At 35.6% G+C, this 15932-nt stretch overlaps 1 long non-coding RNA gene across 1 annotated transcript; it reads right to left on the bottom strand.

Moving 5' to 3' along the window:
• Positions 1–10065: 10065 nt before the first annotated feature.
• Positions 10066–12270, bottom strand: LOC128033749 (uncharacterized). Its single transcript, XR_008189778.1, has 3 exons — positions 11987–12270; positions 10225–10936; positions 10066–10149 (listed from the first exon to the last, which is right to left on the bottom strand). It is a non-coding gene; the product is annotated as an uncharacterized LOC128033749 (long non-coding RNA).
• Positions 12271–15932: the final 3662 nt, after the last annotated feature.

The raw sequence follows: 15932 nt of genomic DNA, 5'->3' as shown, positions 1-15932 counted from the left end.
TTAATTGGGCTATCAGTTTGTAAATGGACTATTTTATGGGACATTTATTCTATTTATTTTGTTTTTGCAATGTATATGGGCTGGGCATAAATTGGGTATTACAAATGTGTTACTGGACTACAAAGTCACCGTGTCTAAACCGACATTATATATTAGAGAGTGTTGGAGGTCGATAGAAGGCTACAATTGGTGGGTACGATTTGCATTGATCTAGAAGTCGAAGATGTGGGAGATACGAAAATTTGTTGGGCCTCACATATGATAGAAGATTAGCAAAAACTTGATTTCAAAAATATCTGTACGTGTATTATGCCAATGGTGAAAGACATGTCGACCATTAAAGTTTCGGTACTGATTGCCAAAATGCTGACATAATTCCAGTATCGAGTATCATACCAGAAGGCATAGATAGTTAAAAAGATGGCAATTGAGCAATTGTACGGAGATTTTGATGTGTCATACAATGAGCTACAAGGATTGATAGCCACTATGCGAGAGTACGTGCCAGGGACTGTAATTGAGTTATAGACAGGACCTTATTACGGTTTGAATAACCAACTACAAGTAAGAAAAAAGTTTCCAACGGATGTTTTGGACTTTTGATCCATGCGTACGCGTATTTTCTCACTGCAAGCCGTTTGTGCAAGTAGATGAGACCTAGTTATATGGTAAATATATGTAGATCCTATTTCTCACGGTTGCTGAAGACAGGAACAAGAACGTGCTTCCGATAGCATTTGCCATTATGGATAAGGAGAACATGAAATCTTGGAATTCTTCCTTACGAACCTGCGGAGGCATGTTAGTAGTAACGATAATATTTGCATCATCTCCGATAGAGGGAAAAGATTAATTGTCGCATTAAGCATTCGTTGTACCATGGAGATCCGCTTATCGCATCCGCACATCGCATTAACTTTCACTAAGATTATAAGAACGCAGATTGGCGGAGACAAGTTGTGAGAATGAGTAAAGGATGACCTTATATTTTCAATATACGCTTTTAATGTTTTAGGCTTAGATCAGAACTTATGTTTTATTACTATATACACAACAGACGAGTTAGAGCCACACATTTTCCGTAAAAGGATGACTCGACTTGAGCGTGACATGGAGGGTGAAATGAACACACCTTTTCGATAGTGGTTAGGTACCATGGAGTTATGGCAATAGGCTCAAAGTTTCAACGAGGGCTTTCACTATGGTCATATAACCACCGACTTGGCAGAGGGTGTTAACTCCGTATTGATGAAAACACGACATCTTTCGATTTCATCTGTGTTCTCGGCTACGTTCTACAGATTGGCTACCTTGATGCCAAGAATGGGGCAACAACAAGTCAACCAGATAGAGGCAGGACACGTGTTTGTCGAAGATGTTAGGGATGCAATGGTTGCAAACCGTCAAATGGCAAGGTCGATGAATGTAGAAGTATATTCATGACGCCTTGAAACATTTTAAGTTACGGAAACCATCGGTTGTCGACCAAGTATACCACCTAGGTCCTATGGAGTTGATCCTTGAAATAGATGGTGCGATCATAGGAGGTTCCACAAACTTCATTATCCCTGTGCGCATGTCCTGGAAACTTGTGCTAAAGTCTCACTCAATGTGGAACAATTTATTGATGAGGTGTACACCCTTGAGTGCACGTTGCATGTCTAGGAGAACGAATTCCTGCCTTGCCCGACATTGCCTACATGGGAGGTACCTCACGACTTTCGAGCTTGTCTTAGACAGAGGATTGCGTAGGAATCGAAAGTTCGTCAGAAATCATCCAGAATCCATAATGAAATGGAAATTAGGGAGAAATTTGACGGATAGCTTTGTGGCATATGCAGATTAGCTGGTCATAATCGGAGTAAATACCTGCAGTGAAACTACTATATTGGAAAATCATTGCAATCGGGTAGGAATTGAGTTAATGTACTCTAATGTATCTAATTTATATTACAAAGTTTGTTCCTCGTTTAATGTTGCAATTAATCTAATTTAAATTACAAAGTTTGTTCCAAGTTTTAATGTTGTAATAAATCTCAATTAAATAAATACAAAGATTGTTTTTTTTTTCATTTATATTTTTGCAGAATTAAATAAATACAAACTTGACTATTTAAATTGTAAAAACCCCTAAAATTGATGGTTTGATGGTGTACTCCTAGGGGTATATTTTTGTGGAGGTCAACGTTCACGTTGCGAGTGATCGCAGCGATCAACATTCTCTGTACCCACACATGAGGGTGTGCGAAACATAGAAGAAAAATCATATGTCCCAAATGCCATCGATGAACTTGAGTCGGGAGGAGTGGAGTACTACGGTAGATACGAGCCGAGAGGAGTGGAGTACCGCAATGGATACGAGCCAGGAGGAATGGAGTACTGCAGTAGATACGGGCCAAGAGAAGTAGAGTACTCCAGTGATGGTGGGTTGAAGATATCAAACTCTGACTGATTTCCATGTTCTGACGAACCTAGGATATAGTCATCGACCTGCAACTCTGGATGATAAAAACTATCCCCAGAATGTGTATGAGACCTCTTGGGCTCTAGCTCTGGCTTTAGCTCAGGCTCTGGCTCGTATGCCCCAAGTCAGTGCATGTGTAAGGGGGCTGCAATCCATTGCCCATAAAGTAAATACAATTTTTTCGTAATAGAGTACCATCAGTATGTACTCTAACGAGGGTTGCAAATCAAAAGAAATATCCATCCGAGGTCTCGCCCCATCCAATTGTCCTACATCGCAATATATTGTTGATGCACAACCCCCAACTATTTCCATGTTTTCCCTCTTGTTAATCCCATGGATCTTCCCCAATTGCATTGGCGGCGGGATATACTATATGCAACCAAACCGCCAGAGTACTCAATCCCTTTATACCACTCCACCGTTGGGAAATTGATAATGGTGTGTTAATGCACCATGTGTGAGTGAATGTAGGCGATGAGGGAACAACAAATGCAATTTCCGGTCTTTGATAGGGCATCCAGATGAACTGCACATTAATAACATGGTTAAATTCTAACACGGCTCAGTAAGATATACAAAGTAATTACGTGTCACGAATATTGGAATAGCTTACCCCTTCCCCGACATGTTATTCAATCATCAGACGGTTTATCGAAATAATGTATAACCTCTCGATACCTGGATTGATACTCCATCTACGAAAACAAATAACTTTTCAGAATAATATCATTAGAAAAAAATGCCAATTGATTGCTATAACGGGTACAATTTTGTCACCTATTCACTAGTGGAAATACATATGCTTGGTGACTAACCGATGCCAAGAATGGCATCTGGTAAAGAGCCCAAAACTGTAGTAATATGAGGCATCCACCTATGTACACGATAGAAGGCTTTGTTGTCTGGCAAAGCTCACAATACAACATAGCCATTACTGCGGAACCCCAACTATACGAGTGGACATTATGAAAATCGCTTAATAGGGTAAGTACATCAAATGAACCTTATTGTTGTTTGCATCCGATGAGTACACCCTTATGATGTGCATAATGTACACTCTAGTAGTGCACATCACCTCCGCTTAGTGACATTAATTGATAAATGCTCAAAATTAGATTTCAACCATGAAAATTTCAAACCTGTAAATTTTGACTCAGCATCACCGGACGAGACTCCTAGTAGGTTATATCAAAGGGGAGTCGACTCAGAGATCATACTTACGCCCGTTACCGCATTCCCGTTGATTGGGAGCCCAAGTTGCAATGCAACATACTCTAGAGTGACAGTGCACTCCCTACACGGTAAATGAAAAGTGTGAGTCTCCGGGCGCCAATGCTCAACCAAAGCAGATATTAAGTCGTACCACAAATCAAACGTCCAGGTCAATGCTACTAACTAGAATCTGGCTAACTCCAAGTATGGCACTAGTCGTTCAACCTGGGGTATCCTAAACCATTCACACAACCCTCAATGCGCAAAGACAAGCCCCGGCATTATTAAATTACGTAAAATAGTTTTATAACATAATTTAATTTCAGTAAATAACATGGAGCTTTTTATAAGGGAACCCATGAATAAGAAAACAATATTTTACCATCTTATTAAGCGTGTTTGATAAGTGACCATCGTATCAAAGAACCCATTTCGATATCTACAATTTTAAAACAAATTTTGATAATTAATTTCTAAGTTTGATCCATTTTAAATATTTATCAAAAACCTAAATGTGATATAATAAATTTTACAATAAATACAAGACAAAATTTCATTACAAAAATACTAAATAGCTTTGTCCACATCATATTTTTGTTATGATATTGTAGTATATAATTAACAAAAATAAATATATCTCATAAATTCTAACTCAATGGTCTCATCTTTTACCTACATAAAAAACAAAAACTTATGTTAAAATAATAAAATAACATGCCAATAAAAAATAATGTAAACATAACATAAACTATCTCAACATAATAAACCTAATAAATACGAATGTTGTTATTATTATTTTTTGAAAAAACATAATAAATTTAAAACACACATAACAAATAAATTACATAAAAACAAAACATAGAGGATTATACATAAATACGAATATTGTTATTTAAATATAATAAAAAACATAAAAAATTTACGAATGAAAATATAAAATAGAAACATATCTTACCAAAATAATATCTCTTTTAACGAAATAATACCTTACAAAAATAAAAATAAAATCATAAATAAATCAAAAACAACTAAAAAATTAATTTTTACAACAAAAAACCACTAAATTAAAAAATACCTTTTATAATTTTTTAAACACCAAACCCTTATAACCCCAAATACAACTTCTTAATTTTTTCACACTCTAAAGACAACCCTAAATTAAATCCTTTTTCTTTCCCATTCTCTTTTCCTTCCTTTCTCATTTCCTTTCCTTTTCTTCTATTTTTTTCCTTCTCATTCTCCTCTCTTTACCTATTTTACTTCTATTTTTTTCTTTCTTTTCCTTGCTTCCTTCCATTCTCTTCTTCTCTTCTTCTCTTCTTCTTCTTCTAAACTATTTTTTCTTTTCAGATCATAATGGGATTGGGGACCATTATAAGGTCCCTAAAACACAAGTCATGAGACCATGATGGTCCTGTTCCATCATGTAGGGCAATGCAAAGGTCCCATCATCGCAGAAGAGCTTGGTGCCGCCTACCGCTTGGGCTTCACCACCAAGGTCGCCACCAATTAGGCATCACAAACTCTCAAGTCTGCCTATGAGGTGGCCTTCACTGCGGTTGTCAAGGTCACGGGTTGGGTTGGGTTTTGGTGGTATATGGGTCATATTTGACTTGTATTTCTTTGGTGTCGCCTATCAACATGCCATATCTTATTAATATATATTTTTAAATTTGGCTATCGAATTTAGGTGGTGCCGCCTATGCACTACCCTCCATACCATGGATATACCATTTTGATATATAATCAATCGACATACCAATTTGGTATATAATTATTATTTTTATATTATTGCTGTAAAAAGCCTCTATCATCTTTATATAAATTTATTACGAAAAAGTTTAAAATTTGAATATTTATTTGTTAAAAATTAAATGTAGATTTTAAATTATAAAATTTGTGGTATAGTACTTAAAATCAAATATAGAATATAATTAAATTGTTTAATAAATATAAAATTTTAAATTATGAAAGTTTTCATTTTACATCTTTATCTTTAAAGGTGGTAACAGTAAGCTCGATTGAGTCGTGTTTGGATTCGCATTATTTTGGGCTCGAATATCTCGGTTGGGATCAGTTGAGCTTTCTTGGAATCAAATTTTCTCAAATCCATATTTTTCAAGTTTGGGTTTTCAAACTCGGACCCTCTCAATTCAAATATTTTCAGCTCAAATTTTTTAGGGTTAGGTCGAGTGAGCATAAAGAGATTCAAATAATTTGATGTTTTATAATTTATATTCGTGATAATAACATATTTGCCTCCTATACATTAGAAAAATTTTAATGTGGTATCTAAAGTTTTTAATGTCTAATGTGCCTCCTATACTTTGCTTTTGTTGTCTAAAAAGTACCGGGTCTAACGATGCTAAAGTATGATGTGGCGATTACGAGACTGCTAAAATAATACCATGTGGTACTTTACTATAAAGAAAGTTAATCAAGTCAAATAGGGCATAGTAACAATTTTACCATTTTATTTCTAAAGCCAAAGAAATATTTATTTTTCTTTCTTTTCTTTTATTTTATTTTTCTTTTTTTTCCTTGACCAATTGACCAAAAAGCCTTTTTTTCAAAAATTACGAAATGGGCGATTTTTTAAATGATGGGAATGGTCCGTTTTACAAAAACGCGTTAAGTTGGCATCATTTTCGGGAAACGCAGAAAACGATCTAGCTCAAATACTTCTTTCCTCGATGTCGTAAAACACGCTAACGTGGAAACATTTTTCTAAAAAGCGCCCACGGGTGTGCTTTTACCGTGTTTTCCCGATTAGGGTTTTTTAATTTTTAATTATTTAGGGTTATGGTTATAATTTAGGGTTTATGAAATTAGAGTTTAAGAGTTTTTATTTTTTAACTGCTCTAGGTTTAGGATTTCCTTTATTTTTAAGGTTTAGGGGGTCTGAAAAAATAATTTGTATATGATGAGTTTTAAAAAAATATTTTTGAGGGGTTGAGTTCTGAAGATATAATTTTGACGAGAGGTTGAGTTCTGTAGAGAAAAAATGCTTTAAGTAGGATGCAAAGTCAGCAAAAGAACTAAAAACGCTTCCAACTGGACACCCTTTCCAGAACTACTGCTTCTCAGAAAATAAATTTGATTAGATGGTTCTAAAAAATATCCTAGGATTCCCGGGATGAGGTTTGTGAAAAATGCCCTGAAGAGTGGGGGTTGAGGTTTATAAAAGAAAAATGCTCCAAGCAGGATGCACTGTCAGCAAAAAGCACTGAAAGCACTTCTAATTGGACGTCCTTTTCAGTACTGCTGCTTTTGAGAAAATAAATTTTATGATATGATTATGAAAAAATATCTCGGGATTCCTAGGGCATTTTACAGAAAGGAGTGAGATGCATTTTGTTAGTCTATAAATGACCCATATTTCAAAGATCGATGGCATAAGTTGGATCAATAGAAATTGAAAAAGTTCAAAAGAATAGAAGTTGGAGTTGAAGGTATAAGTTGATTTTCCGTGTTAATTTTATACGAAGCATTATATTTATTGCATAATTTTTTGATTTTTCGTGTTAATTTTGCTTGTTTTGAATTTCTCTCGATAGATAAATTGGTTAACAATGAGTGGACGAATTAATTTTATTATTTATTACGATGGTGAGGTCCGTGACACTGAGAACTACATGCTTTTTTATCGAAGAACACAACGCAACTAGCTTTTAACCGAACATAAAATTGACTAACTTCAAAAAGAATTAGGCAAAAATCTTCTGGATCTATAACAATGAGAGTTTCGTCTATTAAGTATTGGTTTTGTGTTTCAAGAGATCCCATGAGATATGACTCATTTGATGTTAAAGGTGCTCGGGCTTAAAGCCGATGGTGTAGACTCACCTTGAAAGTGGAACACCATTTCTTGAATTATATGTGGAATTTTCAAAATCGGATGAGGGACTTGCAACTTCAATGTCTCTTCCTGTCCGACACGTGAGAACAATTGAAAATGTCTATAGTACAACCAGTTTATTAAAATGTTCCCATTATGATATCTCGGATCATCAATGGGAAGACACTCATCTCTCTTGGCCTTAGATTTCAATCGTGGGAGGCAGAACACTGAACCATCGGGTTTTAATGGTAAAAAAAAATACACAACCTCTACACGACACTCAATTAGTGGATGGAACATGCACCTCGGTGGGTTGATGTTTGACACTGGGAATACTTACTAGGGAATGACATCATCTTCCAGTGGTTGGTAATTGACATGTGATTTTAGATGTTCCGGAACGTACACGAGAAGGGATGATTTACTTCCTACGATGTCTACCGGTGAGGGGACCTCCAACATGGCAGATGTTAGTGGGTCTGAGAATGAAGATGACAATGTATCCGATATAAATCCTTCTTGAGAGTTTGGTTTCGATGGTTCAGAAGTTGGATTATTTTCTGAACTGGAGCCTATCCCAACTGAACCTGAAAACGGTAAAGGGGGTGATGAAGATGAAGATGAAGAAGTAGATCTACGATTCACATCGTACTTGTTACCAACCCACATGCATAATGTCGATCTTTTGGTAGAGGATGCTTTGGAGTTTGCAAAGAGGCCTGGCCATAGAAGTGCATCGTTGGATTCGGGTGATTTGGAAATGGGTAAGGAGTATTCCAGTAAAGATGGTTTTCTCGCAGCATTGAAGTAATATAGCATTAATAATAGGGTTAACTTTCACGAGGTTAAATCCAAATATGAGAAGTTTGAGGGGAAGTGTGTAGTCTAATATGGCAACTACTCATGGAAAATCATGGCTTCTGTTAGGAAGAAGACGAAGTTATAGAGGATTAAAAAGTTTACCGGTTCACATACATGTGTTGCCTCGGGTACATTATCACTGGGTTATTAGAGCTTGCTCCTTTTAAATTGTTACTTGATAAAGATCTACATTGCAAACCAAAAGGTCAACTGTGCTCGACCCTAATACGCGACAACATAAATAGCCGGGAGCTCTCAAACTAACAGAGGTTATGCGGGTTGTGTAGGAACCCGGTCATACAATGTCGCCCGTCCACATTGAAGTTAAACATTATAATATGTCTTCATGGGAATTGTTAGCCATTTTTAATCCAAAATAAATTTAATATTTGTTCATGTGAATTTTCAACAAAAACATTTGATATTTCTGTTCAAATCAAACCTTATTGCAATGCTATGTGAAAATATTCAAGGTACATTCAATTTTGATTAGGGTTTAATAGATAGCTAAATTAGACAAAGGTACAAAAAATATTCAAAAGAAATTATATTAATTTAAATGATACAATTTACAATTCATTAGTGCATATGCCACCGAAATCTCTCGCACATTGGGGTGGTTGGCGGTTACGCTAGATTTCTTCTAGGTTCCGCTTTCACCGAGGTTGTGGTTGTTAGGGTTCACCTTCAGTTGGTGTAGATCCTTGCATTTGTGCAACCCCTACCTATTACTAGATGGTTGAGAAGATGACCAACCTTGATAGAACAAAGATGCCAGAGGTGTTTATGCTACCCATAGTGAATAAGCGCCACTATGTTGAGCCCCATAAGTTGATGGGATAATGAGTGGACTCCCGTTGGTGCCTCATGCATAGATGCCTATACATTGTCGTATACATCGTCGCCATCGAAAATGAGATGGCCCAGACGTGTACCACATCGGTGATGGATGACCAACAATCTAACTTGACATAGGATTAGAAATGAAGAATGAGGTGTAATATTTTATGCTTGTGTGTGAAAACAAAAGAGTTATGATAATGACCGAATAAGATGATGCACAATGAAGGGGATGTGGTGAGGGTGGTCGTGTTGATGCCGTCGGGTTGGTTCTTGCGTGGGCGTTGATGATGGGGTGTCTCGCCACACCTTGGATTTAAAAGGGTCCGTCAGTAGCCTACTCATATGAAGACACTAATGCCTATCCTATTTGGTCAACAATATGGCTTGCCATGGATCCTAAACCATGTCATGTAATCTGGATCGCATGTTAACTCCAAAATGAGAATTGCGTCACGAGAAGGTAAAAATCATACCGGTTGTTCCACATCTCGATGGATTGTGAGTGGAATACCGACCAATTAGTATCCGATCACTATAAGTCGAAACGGTGAAGATCATCAAGCTCTTGAGGTGCCATAGGAATCGATTGCGAATTTGAACTGTCGCAACATTTTATCCGCCTCGTGCATCTCAAGGTAGCGATACTACCAATTGGACCTTAACGTGCGAGCGTTGGGATGCACAAAGAATGCCTCAAGAATTACCGCCTCAATTGTCGGGTCCTCATATGGTGTTCATTCAAACTATATGAATGTGATAAAACATTAGCTATATATATACTTCTAAATACTGAAATCGACTACCTTATTTGTATATTGTTCAAAATTAAATAAATACATACATCTACTTCGATCATTTGGTCCAATAGAAGCCGTTTATCTTCAAACTCAATAGGTAATCCCAATGACTTAGGTCATGGTTCCACCTAATTAAATAATTTATTAGCATAATAATTTTATTTTAAATCAATTTGATAATGGTAATATATACTGAATTTTACCTTGTTACGAGTGGAAATGTATACGGGTAGTCCACTCGAGGACGTAAAAGTGGAAGGCAGTACTGAGCCTATGATTGTAGTAGTAAAAGGAAACCACCAATTTTGATTTTTTCTGATTTCGTCGCCTAACACATCTCCTACTACAATGTCGGCAACACTGTGGACCCCCAACTAAGTTTCGCTAGCCTGTTTAAAACTGATGAGTTTCAGCAATCACCTTAAATGTACAAGGTTTCGTGACTTATCAGGTATCAGAATACCCCCGATAATATGAAGGATGTACACCTGAGCGTATCGTACTCTTTTCTCTTCAGTAGAATCCTCCGCCAGTTCCATGAAATTATTTCGTAATAAGGCCATTTCAATTTGACCTCCGATAATCATCTTCGGTACTACACCCAAAAGCTCGTAACAGACGATCCCTCAATTAGTAGATTGAACAAACTCGATAACTACCGATCCGTCCACGGGTAACCCCAACTGTAATTGCACATCCTCTAGAGTGATAGTACACTCGCAGCATGAAAATAGAATGTGTGCGTCTCTAGTCTCCACCTCTCCACCAACGCAATTATGAGTTTCGAGTCTAACTTACACCCCCCGCCTAAGTAGGCCACGTGGAAAAGTCAATTTTCCTCAAGTAAGTTTTGCATAATGGTGATGAAAGACTAGGTAGATTACGAATATGGCATTGCAAAATTCGATCATCCACCTATTTACATAAGAAGTTATAAAAAATATTAAGTTCAATTATAATTATGAAATAAAAAAATAAAAAAATTATTTTTACCATTTGCAATTGATTGACGGAGATGTGCTTGTCATCAAGATGGATTAAAGACCCGACCATTGCTAAAATGAACACAAACAATTTTTTAATAAAAATACTATTTCTTGGAATTAATAATAAAAATAATATTAACTTAGATAAAAATAGAATTTAGGATAGTAATTTGAGAGCTTTTGAGAATTGTGAGAAATTTGAGAAATTAGAAGAGAATTTGTGAGAATTGTGTGTGAAAATTTATTGTGAGGGTTTATACTCTTTTTTGGACCGTTAGGGTCTAACGGCTAGTTCAAATAGCCGTTGGAGTATGGGCAAAGAGTGCCCATGTGGACGCTTTTAGAAAAGCGCTTCCACATTAGAGCGTTTACGACATCGTGGAAAAAGCGCTAAGCTAAACACATTTTTCTACGTTTCCCTTGAAAATGACACCAGCTCAAAATATTTTTGTAAAAACGGATCATTCCCATTTTTTTTTGAAAAAATCGACCCATTTTTTGTATTTTTTTTTGGAAATGGGGCTTTTCTGGTCAATTGTTATTTTTTCTTTGCAAACTAGAATGCAAAATTGAAAGAATAACAAAAACAAGAACAAAAATACAAGATTGAAAGAATACAAAACAAAATGCAAAATTGATTATTATGAACCATGTAACATTTCCAACATTTTTTTAATCACATCTCCATTGATTTAATCACAAACCTAAAAATTTAATCATAAAGAACAAGCATTACAAACATAGTCAGTAGCTTGTTCGGATCTACACACTCCAAAGTCCCAAAATCAGTAGGTTTTTTGCCTAAAAATCTAATCTATTTGCCATTCAACTGCAGTAATGTTCTTCAAATAAACATATCTTTCTTTTCCATCATCCAGAAAACTTCTAAAACCCATTAAAATCAGATTATAATACTCTTTGTTCTACCTTTGACAACCATGAAAACAACGAAAATTGACATCCAAGAACCATCACTTACCATCAACAACACCCAAAGAACATCATCACCACAAGCCCTCAGTTCAACTGAGATCCAAGCCCCGTCCTCGTAAATTCAAATCAAACCTTAGCATACTTTCACTGAACTCATAACGAGACCACCGAACACCAAAAATAGAGGTTAACGTGGTGGCTCGATGTTGGTTCTGGGTATGGGCTGCTGATTTAAAATTTGAACAAAGAAAAATAAGCAGTAGACCTAAGTGACTACCATAGAAGAAGATAATCAATGGTGATAGTTTTCATCGTCGATGATGGTTTTGGACATGGAATTGTCTGTTTGGCTGCTTAGAAAATCGGGGAAAGCAGAAGAAGACCAAAAGATGATCAGTAGAAAAAAAGAAGAGAGAAAATGAGAAGAAAAATGCTTTTGAGTATGGATGTCGTCTAATTTGTGCTGTGGAGGAGAAAAACTACAATGGCTAGGACCTTCGTTGGAAAAGGTGAGAAGAAAAGTGCCATGTGGCAGTATAGCGGTTCAAGTGCAATTAAAGTCAAGTATCTTTTTGGAAAATGGAAGTAGAGTTGGCCATGGTCGGACTGGATCGGGTTCGGATTGAGTTCTAATAAAATTTTAGGTCTGATTGATAGGTTTGGGCTTGGTCCGATCCGAAAAATAAGTTTAAATTTTTTCTCAAACTTGGCCCAAATAAAAATGCTAAAATCTAGGTTCGGCCGGCCCCTATTAATTTTTTAATTTTATTTTTTATATAATTTTTTCTTAAAAATATAATACACTAAAAATTATTAAAATAAATTTTCCTCAACAATTTGAAAATAAATTTAAAAAAAAAGTCTTTATACTTAAATAACTAAGATAAGTGCAACTTAACAAGCAAATGTCTCTAAAATAGTTACAAAATTAACAATAAAACAAATGTTGTACAATATCCAAACATTAACAACAAAATAGTAGCAATATAATAGTGAAATAGTAGCAAAATAATGGCAAAAAGTGGAAAAATAACAACAAAATGACACATTATTGCAAATTGAGCCTGCCTAGGCCAAAAATCCTTACCGAGGTCCGACCTATTTTCTAAATAGGCCTTATTTTTGCCAAAACCCATTTATTGGGTTTATATTTTGCCCAAACCTCCCATTTTTCTGGACGGACTTTTGGGCTAACTCTAGATGGAAGCAAAGTATATGGGACATATTAAATATTTAAAACTTTAGATATTACATTAAAAATTTTACTAAAATATAATGGACAAATATGTCATTATCCCTTTTATTTCGAACACAATAATTAATTTCACTTTGATATGATGATAACACAAAATTGTCACACTTGATTTTCATCAAGGATCGAAAATTAAAGAAGGTTTAGGAGTAAATTGAAAGAGATAGTAGGTCCGATAGACTCTTCGAAAATCTGGAAATTTTAGTAGTGAATGGTAAATATTTGAGTCTCAATCTTGGTTTAATTAAGTTGGAACTGGCTGGTTCTTTAATGGGAAACAAAATGATTAGAGATGAATCGCTTATTTGGGACTTTGGTGACTGTGCGTGAAATGTCATATATATGTATGAGGAGGATTATTTTGTAGGCAGAATTCTTCTCATTATTGTTTTATTTTCTTCTCTTCTGCATCATCTTCTTTAATTGCTCCAAAAAAAACAAAAGTTGAGGAAAGCTTTGCATGGGACAATGATCATGAGGTTTGAGTTTGGAAAGTAGAGAATCCAAAGGAACTAGTAAGTTTTTAATCTTTTGTATTTGTGGATTTGAGAAAAAGAAGTAAGGATTTTGGAATCTTTGAAAAGCTTCTACATGATACTGGATTCTAGGTTTTAAAGTTTGAATACGTTTAGTTTTATTGGTATATGGGTTGTCGTGTTTAGCTTCCAATATGAATGAGACTCTAGCATTCAAAAAGCTAAGCTAGCGAGGATGAGGATAGTAGGTGAGTTTCTAAACTCCACTATTTAGGTGTTGTTTTGGTTGTTGTGCTACTTGTATCTTCCGGTCTAAGTTCACTTGAGTTATATGGTTGTATATGATTTTGGTAAATGAGAAAGTTGTGCATGCATAAAGTTGTGCAATTACATGAATGTTTGTTAGCATGTTCTTGAATTGCATAATAGAATTGGTTTGTGTCGTACTCCATGATATAGTATGATTTCTAAAATGTAGAGTACGGAGGAAATTATTTGATTGTTTAGTTGAAGATAGGAAAATTGGTGATACGAACCTGGTCGCATCATGTCACGATACAACTCGACGGCATCAAGATTGGTCCAAACATGAGGGTCCCAAGTGCAAAATAAAGTGTTAATTCCATTTGCTAGTTTGGTTGCTAGAAAATAAGGATGTTTAACACTTTCGCCTTCTTAGCTATAGTTTAATTGTTGGAATAAAAGTTAATTCGGTTTTAGTTATATTAGTTAAATTATGTTTCGATTTGGACATTAATAATTTAGGTTTTAAATGTGTCAAAATCTTGACATTTTAAATGTGTTTTAAACTTATTAATTCTTTCCGAATTCATACAGACTTTAATATATGATTTAAATTGGTCTTAGTTTAGACGAATTAAATTGAAATTAGTTTTGACAAATTAAATTGGTCTTAGTTCGGACACCTTAATTGTGTCTAGCGTCTAGACAAATTAATTGTCTCAAATTTATTTTTTATGTTGCATTAAACCGACCTTTAAAAGTGTTTTGTACGTTGGCTGAATGTGCTGCTCACAATGGATTCAATGGACGACATTAAAAACTCGGTCGCACCTAGACGCATGAACCTTGCAGCTTCTTACTCTCTCCCAAGCATCTTTTCGTGACAACCAACACCAAGAGTTCCTCACCTAATTCAAAGGCTTGAACAACATCAATTCACATCTCCGGTCGATTATATGCCTACTTAATTCAAATTCACCTACAAGTTCATTAACCGATTGCTCGTGGAATGCAAAGGTTATGTCCATTAGCGCTTCCATGCTAGATACATTCATTTTGCTGTTTTGTGCATTCGTTGCACCAAGGATACAAATTACTCCAGCTTTCAAAGCAAAGATCAAATAAGTTAACTGAACTGCTCAACTCAGCTGATAAGTGCATTCAGCTGACCATTCGGGTAGTGCAAAGGCTAAAGTTGTTGACTTGACCAATGATTAGATGCATCCATTTATTGACTCCATTATTTCAGCTCAAGAATCGAACTTGTCAAGGTGAATTGCTCAGCCATTAAGTCAGCCCTATGGCTGTTCGGTATAGCAATAGTCAGTTGAACATTGTTAACTCTTGGTTAATTTCAAATTGAAATCTAAGTCAACATTAGAGTGTAATTATTTGCAATTAAATTGAGACTATTCGGTTAGAGCTAAGTGAACTTATAAATAGCTCATTGTAAATTGATTTGAAGGTTACTTAACTTTGAAATTTTATGAATATTAAGCTTAGTGAGTTATTCAACTCCCTTCGCTCTTTTGAGACTCGATTGACTTATCTAACCTAGTCTAGTGGCATCAACCCATTTCTTTCCAAACTTATCACTTCCAGCAAGTGTATGCTCACCCCTATACCATAGGTTCCTATCTCCCTAGATAGCGGGTCTCGCTTTGTTATCTTTTAGCCATTTTCGCTAACAAGTGTTGATATAAGAGTAGGGTCGATATTCGCATATAATATCGGTTTATTCTTTCAAACTTGTTCTACAATCACATTCAAATTGAAAACACTCACCTATCACTCCTTTACAAAGCCAACCAACCTAGAAACCCTATTGTTCACCTTCATTAACGACACTTCTCAATTTACGATCCGGTATTTATGCAACTCATAATCAACTTCGAGCATGAGTTCAGATTATTTGGTATCGAGCTAGCCAAATTGAGTAAGCAAATTCGTTCTTGAAGCTCCAGAGATTGTTAAAAAGAAAAAATTTGAAAAAGAAAATCAAAATTAAAAAGAAGAGGAAG

Source organism: Gossypium raimondii, chromosome 10 (assembly GCF_025698545.1).
Source record: "Gossypium raimondii isolate GPD5lz chromosome 10, ASM2569854v1, whole genome shotgun sequence".
Classification (NCBI taxonomy): Eukaryota; Viridiplantae; Streptophyta; class Magnoliopsida; order Malvales; family Malvaceae; genus Gossypium; species Gossypium raimondii.
The sequence above is the reverse complement of the archived record's forward strand: the minus strand, read 5'-3'. Positions and strand labels throughout refer to the sequence as shown.